The sequence below is a fragment of the Triticum aestivum genome, chromosome 6B (genome assembly GCF_018294505.1).
Source record: "Triticum aestivum cultivar Chinese Spring chromosome 6B, IWGSC CS RefSeq v2.1, whole genome shotgun sequence".
Taxonomy (NCBI): domain Eukaryota; kingdom Viridiplantae; phylum Streptophyta; class Magnoliopsida; order Poales; family Poaceae; genus Triticum; species Triticum aestivum.
This window is the reverse complement of record NC_057810.1, coordinates 193,354,226-193,371,729: the sequence shown is the minus strand read 5'-3', so window position 1 is coordinate 193,371,729 and position 17,504 is coordinate 193,354,226.

Below are 17,504 nucleotides of genomic sequence, written 5' to 3'. Positions count from 1 at the left end.
GATAAGAAAGGCGGAGAGGATCAGGTGTTCGGCCCCTCTTCCTGAAGATTCGACGGATCCTATATTAACCAGGATGCTGGCTCGTGCACCTTATCAAGTGCCATCAGGGAAGGACAAGGAGAAGAATGGGGAAGCTGAAAGCGAACTTCACGCTGGAGGCACGTTACACATCATAACTGGGGAAATTAGTATTCCTGTGTCGAAGGATGAATGGGGAGGAGAATCTAGTGTCACCTCTCCCCACGGGAAGGAAAGGGCCGCCACCGAAGACTTAGAAGCAGAGGTCTCCAAACGAGGGAAGAAACCTTTATCAGGGGGCCCTGCCCTAGAGGGCAACATTGCTGCACAGCGCCCACAGGGGGGCCTGCTGTTAACCGAGCCGTAAGTGAACAAAGGTGCTTTGTAAGCATACCCCGTTCTTTTCTTGAGAATAACGACTGAGACGTATGTTTTGCAGTTTGGCCTATAGCCTCCCTCAACAATCTTCGTCCTCGGGGGATCTTCTTCCGGAGATGATGGAGAGCGAAATGCCTCCTCCTACTTCTTCGCCTCATAAGGCGGATGGCCTTGAGGTGTCGTCCCGGAGGATCTCTCCCGATCCGCAAAGGCCAGAAGGTAACTCTTTAGCCGCCCGAAGTCCGGGGTGTTCGGCTTCTAGAGAGACCAATAGAAAAAGCCTCGGTGTCGTGGTGGGTGCACGACAGATGCCAAGGGATGGATAAAGAGAGGAGGAGGCTCGAGGGCACTGGTGGACTCCAGAGGCGAGGTTGGCATGAGCGGGCGCGGGACGTCGGACATACCCAGGTTCGGGGCTCTCCGGAGAGATAATACCCCTAGTCCTGCCGAGTGTAGTTGGATGATCGATAGTACAATGTTGCTCCTGGAGCTGTATGGAGGAGGAAGGAAGCTGGCCAAGGCTTGGGCTGCTCCTTCTCTCCGGTGTTGCTATTTGGTGGCTGGTCCTATGCCTACTTGCTTTTCTCTCGTATCTGTTTCTCGTCTGCTTGCCTCTCTTGCATGAACGCGGGCTCCCGGGGGATTTTATAGACCAACCCCCCGTGGTACAATGGTAATGTTACGAGTCGGTGGGTCCGTATTGTCAGTGTCTCGGGACCCGGGCTGGGTCCCGCTGAGGGCTTGTGGTTCGTCGGGTTCCCCTAGGTGTGGGCCCCGCGTGCCGAGGGGGACTGTGTCGCGTCTTGTCGATCATCAGGGGTGGCGGGTCGAGTCGCGTACAGTGCTCTCCGTTAGTTTGCCGCTTGCTGTCGTTAGCGGCGAGGGCGGGGGCACTGTAACCACGTCGGCCCTGGTCAGCGGGCAAGTGAGGGGCACTGTTGCCACGTTCCTGCTGACCAGGGGCATGGGCGGGGCACGGTTGCCTTGGTCATTGTTGATTGAAGACCCATCCCCATCGTATGGCCTAGATGGGATGGGAGCTGACCCGCGGCTGGGTTGCGTAGCATGCCATGGGTGGCGCTGGCTTGTCGAGGAAGCTTCGGTCATGCTGGGTTCGGCTGTCTTGCGCTAGTTGTTGGGGCCGGGTCGACGTGTCTTGTCGGGTCAGTGAGTCTGGCCAGCTTGCGGGGCTTTGCCGGGTCGAGCGACCCGGCCAAGCGCGTGCCGGTTTTGAGGGGCGGTGCCAGCCCCGTAATTTTTCAAGAGGATCCGGGCTCCGTTGCCTGCCCGGGGTCCATCCCCCCGGTAGTAGTCCCTGAAGCTGTGAAGGTTTGCCGTCTTCGGATGAGTGGGCCTTCGCAGTTTCCCCCTGAAGCAAGGCGGATTCTGCGAGCGCCGGGTCCGCCAACACCCACTGTGTGCCGGTTTTCTCGGAAACCGGATTGCGGCATCCCGGCTGTGGCGGGAACCGACGAGTCCGTCAAATCTTGGGGAGATCCCTCGGGCTTTGTGCGGGCGCCACGTGGTGCCCGGATGTCGGAGGGGCCTGATAGGCCACGCGCATAACGGGACTGGGTGATGAGCTGGGGCCCACCGCCGCGCACCCTTGGACCACGCGCACGGATTTATTGCGGCGTCCGGGGGTCGGTTGCATTTCCCCGGGCAGTTACTGTGCGTGTACGTGCACACTTATTGCGAGGTAGTGGAACGGGCGCGTGCAGACGATCCCACTTCCCCACGTTCAAACCGAGGGTTATAAATCAGGGGGCAGGGGGCGGTGGACATTATTCTCGCTCGCGCCCTCCTATCCCTTTGCTCTCACTCCGCTCTTTGCAACTGACGCACTGAGGCGCCCGCTGCTCCGAGCAGAACTCCTTCGCTGTTCATCTTCTTCCTCCTTCCTTCGATCATGGCGCTGCCGTCAGGTTCCTGGATGGGCTCGAACGTCACCACCGAGGACATCATCCAGCTTCAGGCGTCACGGCGCCTTCCGCGGGAGACGGATGTTGGCGTTCTCCTGCCGCGCGGCGAGCGGAGGCCTCGGCCTGAGGAGCAGGAGCGCGTGGTATTCCTCACGCACTTCGAGCGCGGGTTCGGGCTACCGGCGAGCACCTTCTTCCGCGCGTTCATGGAGTTCTTCGGGCTCCGTCGCAGGTGGCGCCGGTGGCGCCAGAGGAGCCCACGACTCATGGCGGGGAGGAGGTGGCCAAGTCCGACGCCGGCGCTGGGCGTCGCGCGGGGTAAGTCTTGTGTTTTTTCTCTCTTCATGTGTCTTGAATTGCTGACGGTGGCATGGTGCGGGCGATGTTGATGCCGGTTGTTGGAGCAGCCTTGGGCGCGGGAGGCGACGACGCGGGCGAAGTCGGGTCTTCGCATGGGGCGGCGCTGAGCCGCCCGCATGGGAAAGATAGCGTCACGCCGCGACCCCGGGCCCCGAAGCGCACGGCGGACCCGGCGGAGGCCGGGAGGCCGGCCAAGAAGAAGCGCGGCGGCGGGCACGGGAGGCCAACCCCGGTCCCGGTCTTGTCGGGGTAAGCTTCATCTCTCGTTTGCGCCCGAATTTTTTGAGCTAGCCTTGTTTCTTTTTTGCTCATTTTTTCTTCTTCTTCAGGTCACCAATCACGCTGGCGAGGGCGTTGGCGGAAGCCACGGCCGCTGAAGGGGCCACATTCCACAGGAGCCGGTCCGACCTTGCCGACCAGGACGAGGTGGAGGGACGGGCCAACTCGGACCTCGGCCTAGACCCGAACGATGCTGAAGCCTTGGCCTGGCGGGACAGGAACTGGGCCGAGGCGGAGCTGGAGGCGGCGTTGGTCCGTGCTTGGACCGACGCGGCAGCGGTATGGGCGCGAGCCGGCGCGGAGCCGGCCTGGCGCGAGATGCCAGAGGGCACGGTGGTGGCGGCGACGGTCTGTGAGCCGTCGTTGGTGAGGGAGCGCGGCCATGGAGGCTGGGCTGAGGTGGTGATCCTCGACCAGGAGGTAGTGGAGGTGGGGGGTGATACCCCGCCACGGGCCGACGTGGTCGAGCGCGCGGAGGCTGATGGTGGTGGAGGTAGCATCGTCTTGGAAGAGGTACTGCGGGCGGCGGTGCCGGAGGCCACCCCAGCAGCTGGGCCGGTGGTGGCGACGCAGGGCGTCCCGGCGTCCGAGTCGTCGGCGGTGCCGGGAGGGGCGTCGGAGGAGGTGCTGACCGCGTCGCGAGCTGCCAGTGGGGGGCACGCCTTGGTGCCCCGGCAGGGAGGGCGCTGAGCTACCGTGTCGCAGCCGGCGTGGAGCGGGGGCGCCGTTGTCTTCGGGCCTCAGACCCAGGAGGAGGCGGCGCTGGACGCCGTCAGCCGCCGCCTGTGAGGCCGGACGGAACGGTTGGAGGCCTTCGCCCAGGCCGAGGTGGAGCGAACGCGTGATCTGGAGTGCGCCGTTCTGGTAAGTCTTCTTTTTCTTGTAATTTCTTCTTTGTGGGGGCGCGCCAGTGCACCCACTGGGTGTAGCCCCCGAGGTTCGGGCCAACTACGTAGTAGTTGGGTCGAATCTTTAGAGTGTTGGCCTCATTCTGACTTCTGCTTTCTTCATCATCTCGACGCCTTCCGGGTTGCCCCCTACAACCGTCTCCTGGGCAAGCACCGGGAGCTCATGGAGCAGCTCGCCGCCAAGGAGGAGGAGCTCCGCGACGCCGCAGGTACTCTTTTCTAGTGGGGGCGCGCTAGTGCACCCACTGTGTGTAGCCCCCGAGATTCGGGCCAACTGTGTAACAGTTGGGCCAAATCTTAAGTCTTGTCTTCATATTTGTTGAACTCTTCTTTTTTTGCAGCCGAGCCTGGCGGACTCCTCTACTCCGGGCTGGTCATCACTATGAACGGCTCATTGCCGACGCCGGCCATCTTAGCGCCGAGGCGGGGCAGGCGAGGGCGGAGGCGGCCGCGGCCCAGCGGTCTCTCGACGAGGCCAACCGGCTGCATGAGCAGTTGGTGGGTCACAAGAGCCGCCTCGAGGCTGAGGTGGAGCTCCTTAAGGTAGAAGCCGCCAAGGTGGCGGAGGCGCAGCAGGCCCTGGTGGAGGCAGACCAACAGCGCAGCCAGCTGGCCGACGACAAGGGCCGGCTCCAGGCCGAGGTGGATCGCCTGCGGGGGCAGGTCACCACGGCTGAGGGGGCCCGTCAGGACAAGGCCCGTCGCCGCGAGGCGGCCGAAGACAAGGACACCGAGCTGAAGGCGGCCCTTGCCAAGGCAGCCAATCTGGAGAAGGCACTCGAGGAGCGCGACCGCGCCATCAAACGGGAGCGGCATGGTACGTTGCTTGAGGCGCAGCACCTGGAAGAGTCCTTCTCCAGTAAGTGCTTTTTCTTGTAGTTTGCCGGGTTGGGATCCGGCCTTTCTTCCTTGTTGTTCTTCTTCTAACTTGCTTCTTTATTTGTGGCGGGGGCCTTCCCGGAGACGCAGCGGCTGGCGGAGGAAGCCGTCCACTATCAGCGCGACCCGACCGGCGTCGTTGGGTCCGGGACGGATCTGCGGACGGCCTGGACCTTCCCAGAGATCATCACCGCTGCTGAGGCCCGCCTGCGGGTCTTGGGAATGCAGATGGAGCAGCTGTCCCGGGCCGGCAGCGTGATGACGACGGCCCTTTGGCCGGGTGCCGTCGTGCCAAGAAGCTTCACGCGCCTGGCCTGCTGGTTGGAGATGGGACCGGACCGGCTTGGCGAGTGGCGCGTCTACGCCGCTCGTGCCGGTGCTGAGATGGCGCTTCGATTCGCGCTGTCTTGGCATCCGAATCTTTAGCTCGACGCGCTAATGGGCCAACGGGCCGGCTCGGAGCAGTTGCTGCAGGAGCAAGCCGGTCGGATCGCCTCCCAGGCCAGCTACATCACCGAGTTCGCCTTCCATGACGAGTTCCATCCGGAGCGGACGGAAGACGGCAGGGCCGTGGATGGCAACGACTACGGCTTGCTTCTCCACGATCCGGAGGGGAGCTCGAAGGAGACGGGCGTCTATGGTGACGCAGATGTCGTGGAGGACACCGGCGCATTGCAGGACCCGAAGGCCGCCAGGGGAGGGCCGTCGACCTCGCGACCCGGTGCTGGAGATGCCTGAGACACTTCATAAAATTTGTTAAGTAGTAGGCCCACCCACCAACTGGTTTTTTTAGGGTGTAATGAACTCGGGCCGTGGGCCTTTTCTTAAATATTTGTGTAAATGTCGTGAGTGCTTTTGCTTTTGCCTTTCGTTTTTTGGTTCCGATTTTATGCGCTTTTCCTTTCTCAAGCCTCCCCCCCCCCCCCCGTGAGTCAGACGGCCGAGGCTACGGTCCGTGACAAGGAGTTCGGTTCTTTGAAAGGAGCACGCAGGACTTGGGTCCCCCGAAACGTTGAGCGCGAGCGAAACACCCACTGGGCCAGCTGGCGGCAATCCAGCGAAGCCGGTTGGTGGGCAGCCAGTCGTGCGGCTGCTTATTTGATGAATGGCGGGCCGAGTTGATCGACCCGGCAGCCTTTGACTTAGTGTATGAAGTGTAAAGGAGCTTTGGCCTGTTGTGCTTGCCAGCCGATAGCGAAAGCTGGACCTGTGGCTTTAGGGCGAAGTGGGGGACCGCGGCATCCTAACTTTCTCAGGAATCACCAAGTAAGGCAGCGGGTTGGCGACCGAGACGGCCAACCCCCGAGCTCCCGGGTCGAGTGAGTCGGACCGGTGGCCGGGTTCAGTGGTATAGTGATGCAAAAAATAGGGACACAATAAATCGGTCGACAAAAGGCAGCCCTCGAGTCTCATTCGGGGACCCCATAGTTTCATGCATTTACAAAAGGCGACGACACATACACTCGTGTGGCTAACTGTAAAACGGGCGGAGGAGTTCCGCGTTCCACGGCCGGGTCGTTTCTTCACTGGAGGTGTCCTTCTTGCGCTTCCTTGACTTGCGTGCATCAATGAGGTAGTAGGCGTTGCGATCGCGCAAGGCCCTGCTCACGATGAACGGGCCCACCCATGGAGGGGACAACTTGTGCTGGCCTGCCTGCTCTTAGACGAGTCGAAGGACGAGGTCGCCCTTGCGGAATGCGAGGGGCTTGATCTTCTTGCTATGGTAGTGCCTCAGGCCTTGCTGGTAGACGGCCGAGCGACTGAGCGCCAGGAGGCGTGCTTCTTCGAGCAGCTCGACGCCATCTTCGCGGGCTTCTCTGGCTTCGGCTTCGGTGTACATCATGACGCACGGCGAGTTGAACTCGACGTCGGGCGAGATGACGGCTTCAGCTCTGTAGACGAGGAAGAACGGGGTGAACACGGTCGACCGATTCGGCGTGGTGCGTAGACTCTAGAGAACGGCCGGCAACTCATCAAGCCAGCTACCGGGTAAGCGGATGAGTGGCTCGACGAGTCGCGGCATGACGTCGGACAGGATGAGCCCATTAGCCCGCTCGACCTTCCCGTTTGGACTGAGGATGCGCAACAGAGGCCAGGTCGAGGCGGATGCCAGAGACAGAGCAGTATTGCTCGAGCGTGCCCTTGGTGAAGTTGGTGTCGTTGTCAGTGATGATGCTGTTCGGCATGCCGTAGCGCACCGCTATTTCCTTGATGAACCCGACGACTGTTGGCCCGTCCAGTTTCTTGATTGGATCCACTTGGTGAATTTGTCCACTGCCTCCAGCAGGTGCGTCATGCCGCCATGAGTGGTTTTGAAGGGTCCCACCATGTCGAGTCCCCAGACCGCGAAAGGCCAGGCGATCGGTATGGTGCGGAGTGCTGACGCCGGCTGGTGGCTGCGTTTGCCGAAGCGCTGGCATCCCTCACACTTGAGGACGAGCGACTCGGCATCTTGGAGGGCTATGGGCCAGTAGAAAACGTGACGGGACGCCTTGTCCACCAGGGATCGCGATGCAGCATGGTGCCCGCACTCGCCCTGGTGAATGTCGAGGAGGATGTCGATGCCTTGTTCTATCTCGACGCAGCGCTGGAACACGTCGATGGAGTTGCGCTTGACGAGCTCGTTGTTGATGATGCTGTAGGCAGACGCCCGGCGCTGCACTTGCCGAGCTTTGGTCTCGTCCATGGGGAGAACCCCGTTCTCCAGAAATTCTGATATTGGGAGGGCCCAAGATGGAGCCGTAACCACGACGAAGATGGCCACCAGGGTGGGTTCCGAGTCGGCAGCCCCAGAGCCGGGTTGAGCAGCCCCTGGGTCGGGGATGGCGACGGCCGGGTCCGGATGATAGTGGCAGGGTCGAGCTGAGCAGCCCCCGGGCCGGGTTCAGCAGCCCCCAGGCCGGCTTGAGGTGCGGCTGGGTCGTCTGGAACGTGGATGGACTCGGAGTCCGGCCATGGCTTGACGGACGGCTTGCGCAGGTGCTCGAGGGAGACGTCGGACGGGATGGCTTGTCTTGATGAGGCGATCTTGGCGAGCGTGTCGGCTGCTTCGTTCTCCGCGTGCGGGATGTGGAGGAACTCGCAGCCCTCGAAGGATCCGGACAGCTTCTGGACGAGGAAGCGGTAGCTTGCCATGTTGGAGTCGCGGGCGTCCCATTTGCCAGAGCACTGCTGCAACACCAGGTCCGAGTCGCCGTAGCACAGGATGCGCCGGATGCCGAGTTCCTTGGCAAGCAGAGGCCGTGCACGAGGGCTTCGTACTTGGCGATATTGTTTGAGGTGGCGAAGTGGATCTGGAGTGCGTAGCAGAGCCGGCCGCCCTTCAGGGACGACAATACGATGCCTGCCCCTAGGCTGAGTCGCATCTTGGACCCGTCGAAGTGCATGTGCCAATGCGTCGAGTCGGGGGGCGGCGACAAGTACTGGGTCTCGGTCCAGTCAACGAGGAAGTCGGCCAGGGCCTGAGACTTGATCGCGGTGCGGGGCTCGTAGAGGATGGTGTGGCCGGCTAGCTGGATCGCCCACTTGGCAACCCGGCCAGAGGCATCCCGACACCCGATGATTTCTCCGATAGGCGCCGTGCTGACCACGGTGACAACGTGCTCTTGGAAATACCGCTTCAGCTTCTTGGCGGTGAAGTACACGCCATAACACATCTTCTGGTAGTGCGGGTAGTTCTGCTTGGAGATGGAGAGCACCTCGCTCAGGTAGTAGACTGGGCGCTGGACGGCTTGGATCTTGCCCTTCTCTGGTCGCTCGACCACCAGCACCGTGCTGATCGCCCTTGAGGTCGTGGCAATGTACTGCAACAGCGGCTCCTTGTCGGTCGGTCCGGCCAGGACTGGTGCCATGGAGAGCATGCGCTTGAGGTCTTGGAAGGCCTCGTCTGCCTTGTCGTTCCATTCGAACAGGCTTGTGTTCTTCATCAGCTGGTACAGGGGTAGCGCCCTCTCGCCCAGCCGGCTAGAAACCGACTAACCGAGGCCAAGCATCTGGTGAACTTCTGGACATAGCGCAGCCGAGCCGGCTTGCGCATGCGCTCGATGGCCTTGATCTTCTTTGGGTTCGCCTCAATGCCGCATTCCGAGATGAGGAAGCCGAGTAGCTTTCCGGCCGGGACGCCGAAGACACATTTTTCCGGTTTAAGCTTGACCTTGTATTCACGGAGGTTGGCGAATGTTTCCGTTAAATCGTCGAGGAGCATGAGGTGCTTCTTGGTCTTCACCATGATGTCGTCCACGTATACGTGGATATTGCGGCCGAGTTGCGGCAGTAGGTATTTCTGCATGCAGCGTTGGAAGGTGGCGCCGGCGTTCTTCAAGCCGAATGACATGGTGATGTAGCAATACGCCCCAAAGGGTGTGATGAAGGACGTCTTCAGGGCATCGGCCGGGTCCATCTTGATCTGGTGGTAGCCGGAGTAAGCATTTAGGAAGGACAGGAGCTCACACCCGGCGGTCGAGTCGATGACTTGGTCGATCCATGGGAGAGCGAGCGGATCCTTGGGAGAGGCCTTGTTGAGGCTGGTGTAGTCGATACACATGCGCCAGGTCTTGTTCTTCTTCAGGACGAGGACTGGATTGGCCAGCCACTCGGGGTGAAACACTTCCATTATGAAGCCGGCCGCCAAAAGCTTGGCGACCTCTTCACCAATGGTTCTTCTCTTCTCTTCGGAAAATTGTCGTAGGGGTTGACGGACAGGCTTGGCATCCTTACGGACGTGAAGTTTGTGCTCGGCGTACTTCCTCGGGATACCCGGCATGTCCTTGGGGGTCCATGCAAAGATATCCTGATTCTCACGGAGGAAGTCGACGAGCTCGCCTTCCTATTTGCTGTCGAGGCGGGCACCTATGACAATGTACTTGCTGCAGCTGGGGTCTTCCGGGTTGAGCTTCACTTCCTTGGTCTCCTTGGAGGGCTTGAAGGCGGCCTCGTCGGCCGGGTCCAGGGTCGGGATCGACACTGCGGAGGCCTCGCCTGCCACGGCGATGATCCGGTCGAGCTGGCGCCGCTCCTCGGCAATGACCAGCGACTCGGCCAACTTGGCGCCGTCTCGGGCGCACTCTAGGGACTTGCGGTAGTCGCCGGTGACGGTGATGAGGCCCTTGGGACCCGGCATCTTCATCTTCAGATACACGTAGTGGGGAACCGCCATGAACTTGGCGAGTGCGGGCAGGCCCAGCAATGCATGATACGCGCTGGATAGGTCCACCACCTTGAACCAGATCGGTTCGCGTCGGAAGTGGCTGCTGTCGCCAAACAGGACATCGAGCCAGACCCGGCCAATGGGAGAGCAGGAGAGCCCGGGCACGATGTCGTGGAAGATCGTCCGGGTCGGCTCCAGGTCCTCGGCCTTGAGGCCGAGCTTGGTCATCGTGTCGCGGTAGAGGATGTTGATGCTTCTGCCGCCGTCGATGAGGACTCGGGAGAACTTGCATGTGCGCCACGTGACGATGGTGGGGTTGAGGGCGAGGGCGTAACCACCCGGGCTCGGCATGACTGCCGGGTGATCCTCCCGGGTCCAAGTGATTGGGCGATCCGACCAATGCATGAACTCCGGCTTGGCCGGGACGATGGTGTTCACCTCCTGTAGAAGGAGGCGCTCACTGCGCTTGTCGTCGCCGAGGCTGGTGAAGATGACGTAGGCCGCGTTCTAGTCCGGGTAGGCGTCGTCGCGCATCGCGCCGCCAGCTGGAGGCGGCGGTGGAGGCGGAGGCGGCTGTCCCGCGCCTGGAGCCGGAGCTGGAGGAGGCAGGACATCGCCCCTCATGATGCGCTTGGCGATGGCGCACTATTGAAGCGTGTGCATGGAGGGTCTTGCGCCGCTGTGGTGCTTGCAGGGAGCGTCGAGCATCTGCTCGAAGCTCATGGCGGGTTGCCATGCCGTCTTGCCGGTCTGCCGGTGCTTCGTTGCCGGGTCCGCCGCGGGCTTGGCGGTTGCGACGTGCCGGTTGTCGTGATGCTGCGCCGGCTGGTCGGCCTTGCATTTGTTGTTTTGGTGATGCTGCTGTCGGCTGCTTTCGCCGGTCGGCTTCGGAGGGGAACCGGCTTTGCCTTGCCGGCTTCATCCAGCGCCACATGGATCTTCATGGTGGAGTCGGTATTGGCGTACTTCTCCGTCGTCACCATGAGCGTGGCCATGGTGGCCGGCTCGGAGCGTAAGAGCTTGTGCTTGAGGAGGGTGCCGTCTCGGCACCCGCTGACGAAGTACTGGATCGCCTGGACTTCATGGACGCCCTCGCAGCTGTTCCGGAGCTCGGTCCAGCATGCGAGATACTCGCGACCGGTCTCCGTAGGACCTTGCACACACATGGCAAGCTGGCTAGGGCGGCTGGGTCGCTTGTAGGTCCCCCTGAAGTTGCAGACGAAGGCTTCCTCGAAGTCCAACCACGTGTTGATGCTGCCCATCGGCAGGCTGTTCAACCACGTGTGGGTCGACCCCTGGAGCATGAGTGGTGCGTAGCGCATGGTGAGACGACGATTGGCACCGATGATGCCAATGGCCGTGGTGTAGTCGGTGAGCCAGTCTTCTGGCTTCACCGTCTCATTGTACTTGGGGTTGTCGCGGGGGAGCATGAACCCTTTGGGGAAGGGCTCCTCCCGGATGCGCGGGCCGAAGCACACCGACCCGATAGCTCCGCTCTCCTCCACCTCCAGGGAGCGAGCGAGCTGATCGAGGCGGTGGCGAGCGTCGACATCGTTGATGGCGCGCAGGCTAATTCGACTTGTGGCCAGGACACGGGGGGGCGGGTCGGTTGGAGCCGGACGCCACCCAATCCGTCGGCGGCTATAGCGGCCGGGTCGCACGGAGTCTGGGCTCGGCCGGAGTGCGCCTCACCGGGCGGCGAGGAAGCGGTATGCAGAAGTTCGCCGGGCCCTCCAAGGCGGGTGGAGTCGGATCCCGCCGGCTTGGCGAGCTGGTTCAGGCGGTCTTCTATGTTTTGGCAGCGTGGAGGAGTTCGCGCATCTGCCCGATGCGCTCTTTCAGCTCCTCACCCGTGAGCTGGTCTAGGCTGGCCGCGGCTGCCTGGGCAGCACGCATGTTCTTCGTCAGGGTCTCGTAGATGGTTGGGACAGCGCCGAGGGACCGGCTGATGGCTCCTCCCCGGGCACGCACGTTGGTGACCCGACTTGGCTCGGCCGTGGCGGGCGTGAATCCGTAGGCGGCATTGCACTCCAGCTGAGCGGCGTTCAGGCGACGCTCAGTGGCGGCAAGCGTCTCGTACAGGTCCAGCATCTACTGTCGCCTTTTCTCGAGCTGGGTTCGGGCCTCAGCAACGTTGGTGGCGTCGATGTTGGTGCCGATGGGGATGCAGAGGCTCTGCATCGCAGCGCGCAACAGATCGGACGGCTTGGTCCATTCTGCTGCGGCCCTGGCTTCGGCAGCCTTCTTCGTCTTGCTCAACGAGGATGAGGCTCCATCGCCGGTGATGAACACCTCCACATGGACGTCCATTGCCCCGGCGGAAATGTCACCGCTGAAGGAGAGGGGGAGTCGGAGTAGATAATAAGCACCTCGCTGGGGTACTCGTCGGCCGCGAACGCATCGGAGATGCGCAATGCGGCGAAGGAGGCGGCAAGCGCACCGACAATGTCGTCTGCCAGCACGACGGACTCGTCGGTGTAGGAGAAGGGCCCTGTCTGAAGCATGCTCCCGGCCAGCTCCTCGAGATGCCCCACGGTGAGCACCAACTGTTGTGGTGGGCGCACGGCAGATGCCAAGGGATGGCTAAAGAGAGGAGGAGGCTCGAGGGTGCTGGTGGACTCCATAGGCGAGGTTGGCATGAGCAGGCGCGGGACACCGGACATACCCAGGTTCGGGGCTCTCTGGAGAGATAATACCCCTAGTCCTGCCGAGTGTAGTTGGATAACTGATAGTACAATGTTTCTCCTGGAGCTGTATGGAGGAGGAAGGAAGCTGGCCAAGGCTTGGGCCGCTCCTTCTCTCCGGTGTTGCTGTTTGGTGGCTAGTCCTATGCCTACTTGCTTTTCTCTCGTATCTGTTTCTCGTCTGCTTGCCTCTCTTGCATGATCGCGGGCTCCCGGGGGGTTTTATAGACCAACCCCCTGGGGGTACAATGGTAATGTTACAAGTCGGTGGGTCCATATTGTCGGTGTCCGGGGACCCGGGCTGGGTTCCGCTGAGGGCTTGTGGTTCCACGGGTTCCCCTAGGTGCAGACCCCGCGTGCCTAGGGGGACTGTGTGCCGTCTTGTCGATCATCAGGGCATGGCCGGGTCGAGTCGCGTATAGTGCTCTCCGTCAGGTTGCCGCTTGCTGTCGTCAGCGGCGAAGGCGGGGGCACTGTAACCACGCCGGCCCTGGTCAGCGGGCAGGTGAGGGGCACTGTTGCCACATTCCTGTTGACTAGGGGCATGGGCGGGCACTATTGCCTCGGTCATTGTTGATTGAAGACCCGTCCCCATCATACGCCCTGGATGGGACGGGAGCTGACCCGCGGCTGGGTTGCGTAGCACGCCACGGGTGGCGCTGGCTTGTCAAGGAAGCTTCGGTCGTGCCGGGTTCGGGTGTCTTGCGCTAGTTGTTGGGGCCGAGTCGACGTGTCTTGCCGGGTCGGCGAGTCTAGCCGGCTTGCGGGGCTTGGCCGGGTCGAGCGACCCAGCCAAGCGTGTGCCGGTTTTGAGGGGTGGTGCCAGCCCCATAATTTTTGAAGAGGATTCGGGTTCCGTTGCTTGCCCGGGGTCCATCCCCTCGACACCCGGACTGTCCGATATACAGCTGGACACATTGACGGGTCTTCTACGGCAAGCACCTATCTCAGAGGTACATCGTACCTTAATGGGTATAGAAGTTGAGAGCATTTCGTCCGCAAAAAGCGGGTTGAATGAAGCTTTTACGAGCCTGCTAAGAGGCTTTGAGGTATGGAATGTGATGTTTTTTTATTGTACCGTAAACGCAAGGTGCACTGTGTATAGATAGTAGCCCCTAAGACTCTGGTTGCCATCCGAACGGGGCGATCAGAGGATCAAAAATAGAATCTCAGGTAACAATTTTGCCAATTTTGTACACAAGCGGCTGCTGCCACGACAGTTGCCCGGGCTGCCGAATTTGCCGAACTGAAGCGGCAACTTGATGTGGTGGATGAAAACATCACGCTTGTGAACAAGCGGCTGACGAGGCACAGGGTATAGGGTGGTCAACGAATATTAATAAGAGCATGATGCTGGGATTTATAATATGCTTTGACTGCAGATGGTGCTGCCACGGTGGAGACCCTTCGGGCTGAGCTTGCCCAGGCCAAGGAGCGGGCCAGGAGAAGCAATGCAGCTGCCAAGAAGGCAGCTGATGAATTAAAAGCCGAACAGGCTGCTCATCGCCAAAGTGAGGATAGAATGGCCAACATGGCTCTTGAGCTACAGGATGCCGCTAGCCGATATGAGCTTCTCGAAAGGGAAAACCAAGCGAAAACGGCTGACATAGAAAAGGCCTTACAGGTAGCGAAGGAAACTCGCTCTGAGATCAAAGCGGCCCGGGAGGAGCTTTGGCAAGCCGGTGAGATCGCGGCTGGGAACCCCTTTTTATTGCGAACTAAATTCGGTGATGCGAAGTATGCCCCTCTTGATCAATTGTGGAATTATCCAGATGCATACTTGGATTTGTCAAAGAGTGTTGCCGATGCGACACGGTATTTTCGAGATCAAGAAGATCATGAAGAGGAAAGATTGTTCTGGTCGCAGTTTAGTACTCCAAGGCGTCCGCTGCTGTTGAACGAGCAAATGGCCGAATGGGCCGACCTCCATAGGTTATCCGGGCTTGCCATGAAGGCTGTCGTGGATCGCCTGTGGCCGTAGGAACCAAGTCCGGATATTTATTTTGGTTTGGTGCAACAATTTATTCGTGTTGTACCACATATCGATGCTTTCAAGCGGTCGGCGTGCATAGAGGGTGCGCGGATGGCCCTTGCCCGTGTTAAGACATACTGGGCGAGGATGGAGGCCACCTATATTGCAACCAGGGGTCCACCCGGGGGCCAGGACTCGCCCGAGCACTATTTTCAAGAAGTCTTAGAAGGTGCACGCTTAATAGAGGCTCAGTGCTCAAAGAATATCATGTTCGACTGACATGTATCTTGATTGTAAAAAGAATGCTTTTGATAATAAAGGTTATATTTATACCTTTGCCTGTGAAGTATTGTAGTGCCTCCTGTGCGACCGTTTATGTATATATGTATATAACCTGAAAGTTTGCAGTCGTTGGCTTCAACCCCCGCGCGTATAACGCAGGGTGTTCGGTAAAAATGCATAATCACACTTTATCCAATGTCTTGGTCCGTTAAGGAGGTGGTAGCGCGGTGAACGAGGCAATCAGACTATATAGCTTTAACACTTTCACTTAGCCATAGAAGTTTGACGGTGGGGCTACTATATAGCCCCTGGTATGTCCGCATTTATCCGAATACGGTGTGTTTACATACGTGATCGGAAAACCGGTCCTTTGTTAATGCGGAGGAATCGTGAAGATTCCGCTGAGTCATCGAGTGGTTGATCAATCTCTCGCTTTATCATGAAAGTCAATTTTTGGCTTTCTCTACTGAGGTGCTCATCCGGATGAACCAAGGCACAATCGCAGTAGTTCTCCCTGTGCCACCTTAGCCAATAGAGCGGAACATAAGGTAGCAAAACACGGGAGCTGGGCAAACCCAACTATTGACCAAAGACATGATTCGGAGCTGATGCATATAAGGCCAAACTCGCGACGCCGAACACTCCCGAAGGTATTCGAACTTTACAACATATACTAGGCTGAATACAACCCTCGATAATAAGCCCTGAATTTCAAGGTACGTGCATCAATCCGGCGTGACGAAAGAGCGCATGTGGTGAGAGCATAGATCTCAAAAACACACTGGTTGTTGCCTCTGTAATGTCTATTCTAGAACGGCAAATCATAAGCTCGCCAATAACGTCGGTATCCCTCTTGGTCATTTTAAGTGCCAGGAGGGGATGAGACAACAAGAGACAATAAAAAGGTTTGCACAGGGTCTTAATCTAAAAAGAAACCTTTGAACGGGGCCCTGTTGCACGTCTGCGCCTTTCTCTCCGTTGTGTCATATCCTTGAAGGGTATAGCACAATGGCCATCTATAAAAGAAGAAAAACCCAGGTGAAAGAATCTGGTGTGACCGTGCGTAAAGTCAGTTTATCTTAATGAACCGTGAAACTGCAATCTCTTGAGTGTAAATAGGGTCAAGCTGAACTATGGACCTTTTACATGCAGGCAGCCCCCTGCGCCACATATGGGGGCATAGCCGTTAATCAAGCTCAGGTTTATCTGAGCTGCTACAACTATGTGTGCTCCGAACACGTCTAGCCGTGTCCGTGGTCTCGGAGACCGATGAGTTGCTCGGGTTGGAAAGGCCATTCCGTGATTCGGCTGCTAGAGCCACCACATATTCTTCCGTGTGAAGAGAACGTTGTGTGTTTCCGCTGATTGTGATAACGCCATGTGGACCGGGCATCTTGAGTTTGAGATAAGGATAATGCAGGACTGCATTGAAACGAGCGAAGGTCGTTCTTCCGAGTAGTGCATGATAGCCGCTTCGGAATGGAGCAATGTCAAAGATTAGTTCTTCGCTTCGAAAGTTATCGGGAGAACCAAATACAACCTCCAACATTAAAGAGCCCGTGCAGCGGGCCTCTACGCCTGGTATTACTCCTTTAAAGATAGTACTGCTTTGGTTGATTCTTGATGGGCCTATCCCCATCTTGCAGACAGTGTCCTGATATATCAGATTAAGACTACTGCTGCCATCCATGAGGACTCGGGTGAGATGGTATCCATTGATTATTGGGTCGAGCACCAAGGCAGCCGAACCCCCATGACAGATACTAGTCGGGTGATCCCTGCGATCGAAAGTGATCGGGCAGGCTGGCCACGGGTTGAATTTGGGGGCGACAGGCTCTACAGCATATATGTCTCGGAGTGCATGTTTGTGCTTCCTCTTTGGGATGTGGGTGACATAAATCATGTTCACTGTTTGACCTTTGGTGGAATTTTTTTTTGGCCCCCAGTGTTCGGCTGGCGAGATTCGTCCTCATCTTCACTTAGCGGCTCCTTCCCTCTCTATTCGACATTTAGCTTGCCGGCCTGCTTGAAGACCCAGCATTCTCTGTTGGTGTGATTCGCAGGTTTCTCGGGGGTGCCGTGAATCTGACAGGACTTGTCTAGAATTTTATTTAGGCTGGACGGACCATCTCTGCTGCCTTTAAATGGATTTTTCCATTGACCGGGTCTAAAGCCCCTGAATCCGGTGTTTACCGCTGTATTGTCTGGGCTGTCTTCATTATTTCGACGTTTGTTTTTATTGCGTCGTGGTTTTCCATTGCCATCCCTGATTTCGGATGTGCCTGGATCGCTGGTGCTGCTCCAAGCCAACCAACTGTCCTCGTCCGCGCAAAAGCGGGTCATAAGAGTTGTTAGGACTGCCATTGTCCTTGGCTTTTCCTGGCCGAGGTGTCTGGCAAGCCATTCGTCCCGGACACTGTGTTTGAAATCTGCTAGGGCTTCGACATCCGGATGGTCCACAATTTGGTTCTTCCTTGCGAGAAATCTGTTCCAAAGCTTATGGGTTGACTCTCCAGGTTGTTGGATTATGTGACTTAAATTGTCTGCATCCGGAGGTCAGACATAGGTCCCTTGAAAATTAGCCCTAAAAGCGTCCTTGAGTTCCTCCCAGCTTCCAATGGAAATTTCGGGGAGGCTTTTCAACCAGTGGCGAGCTGGTCCTTTCAACTTAAGGGG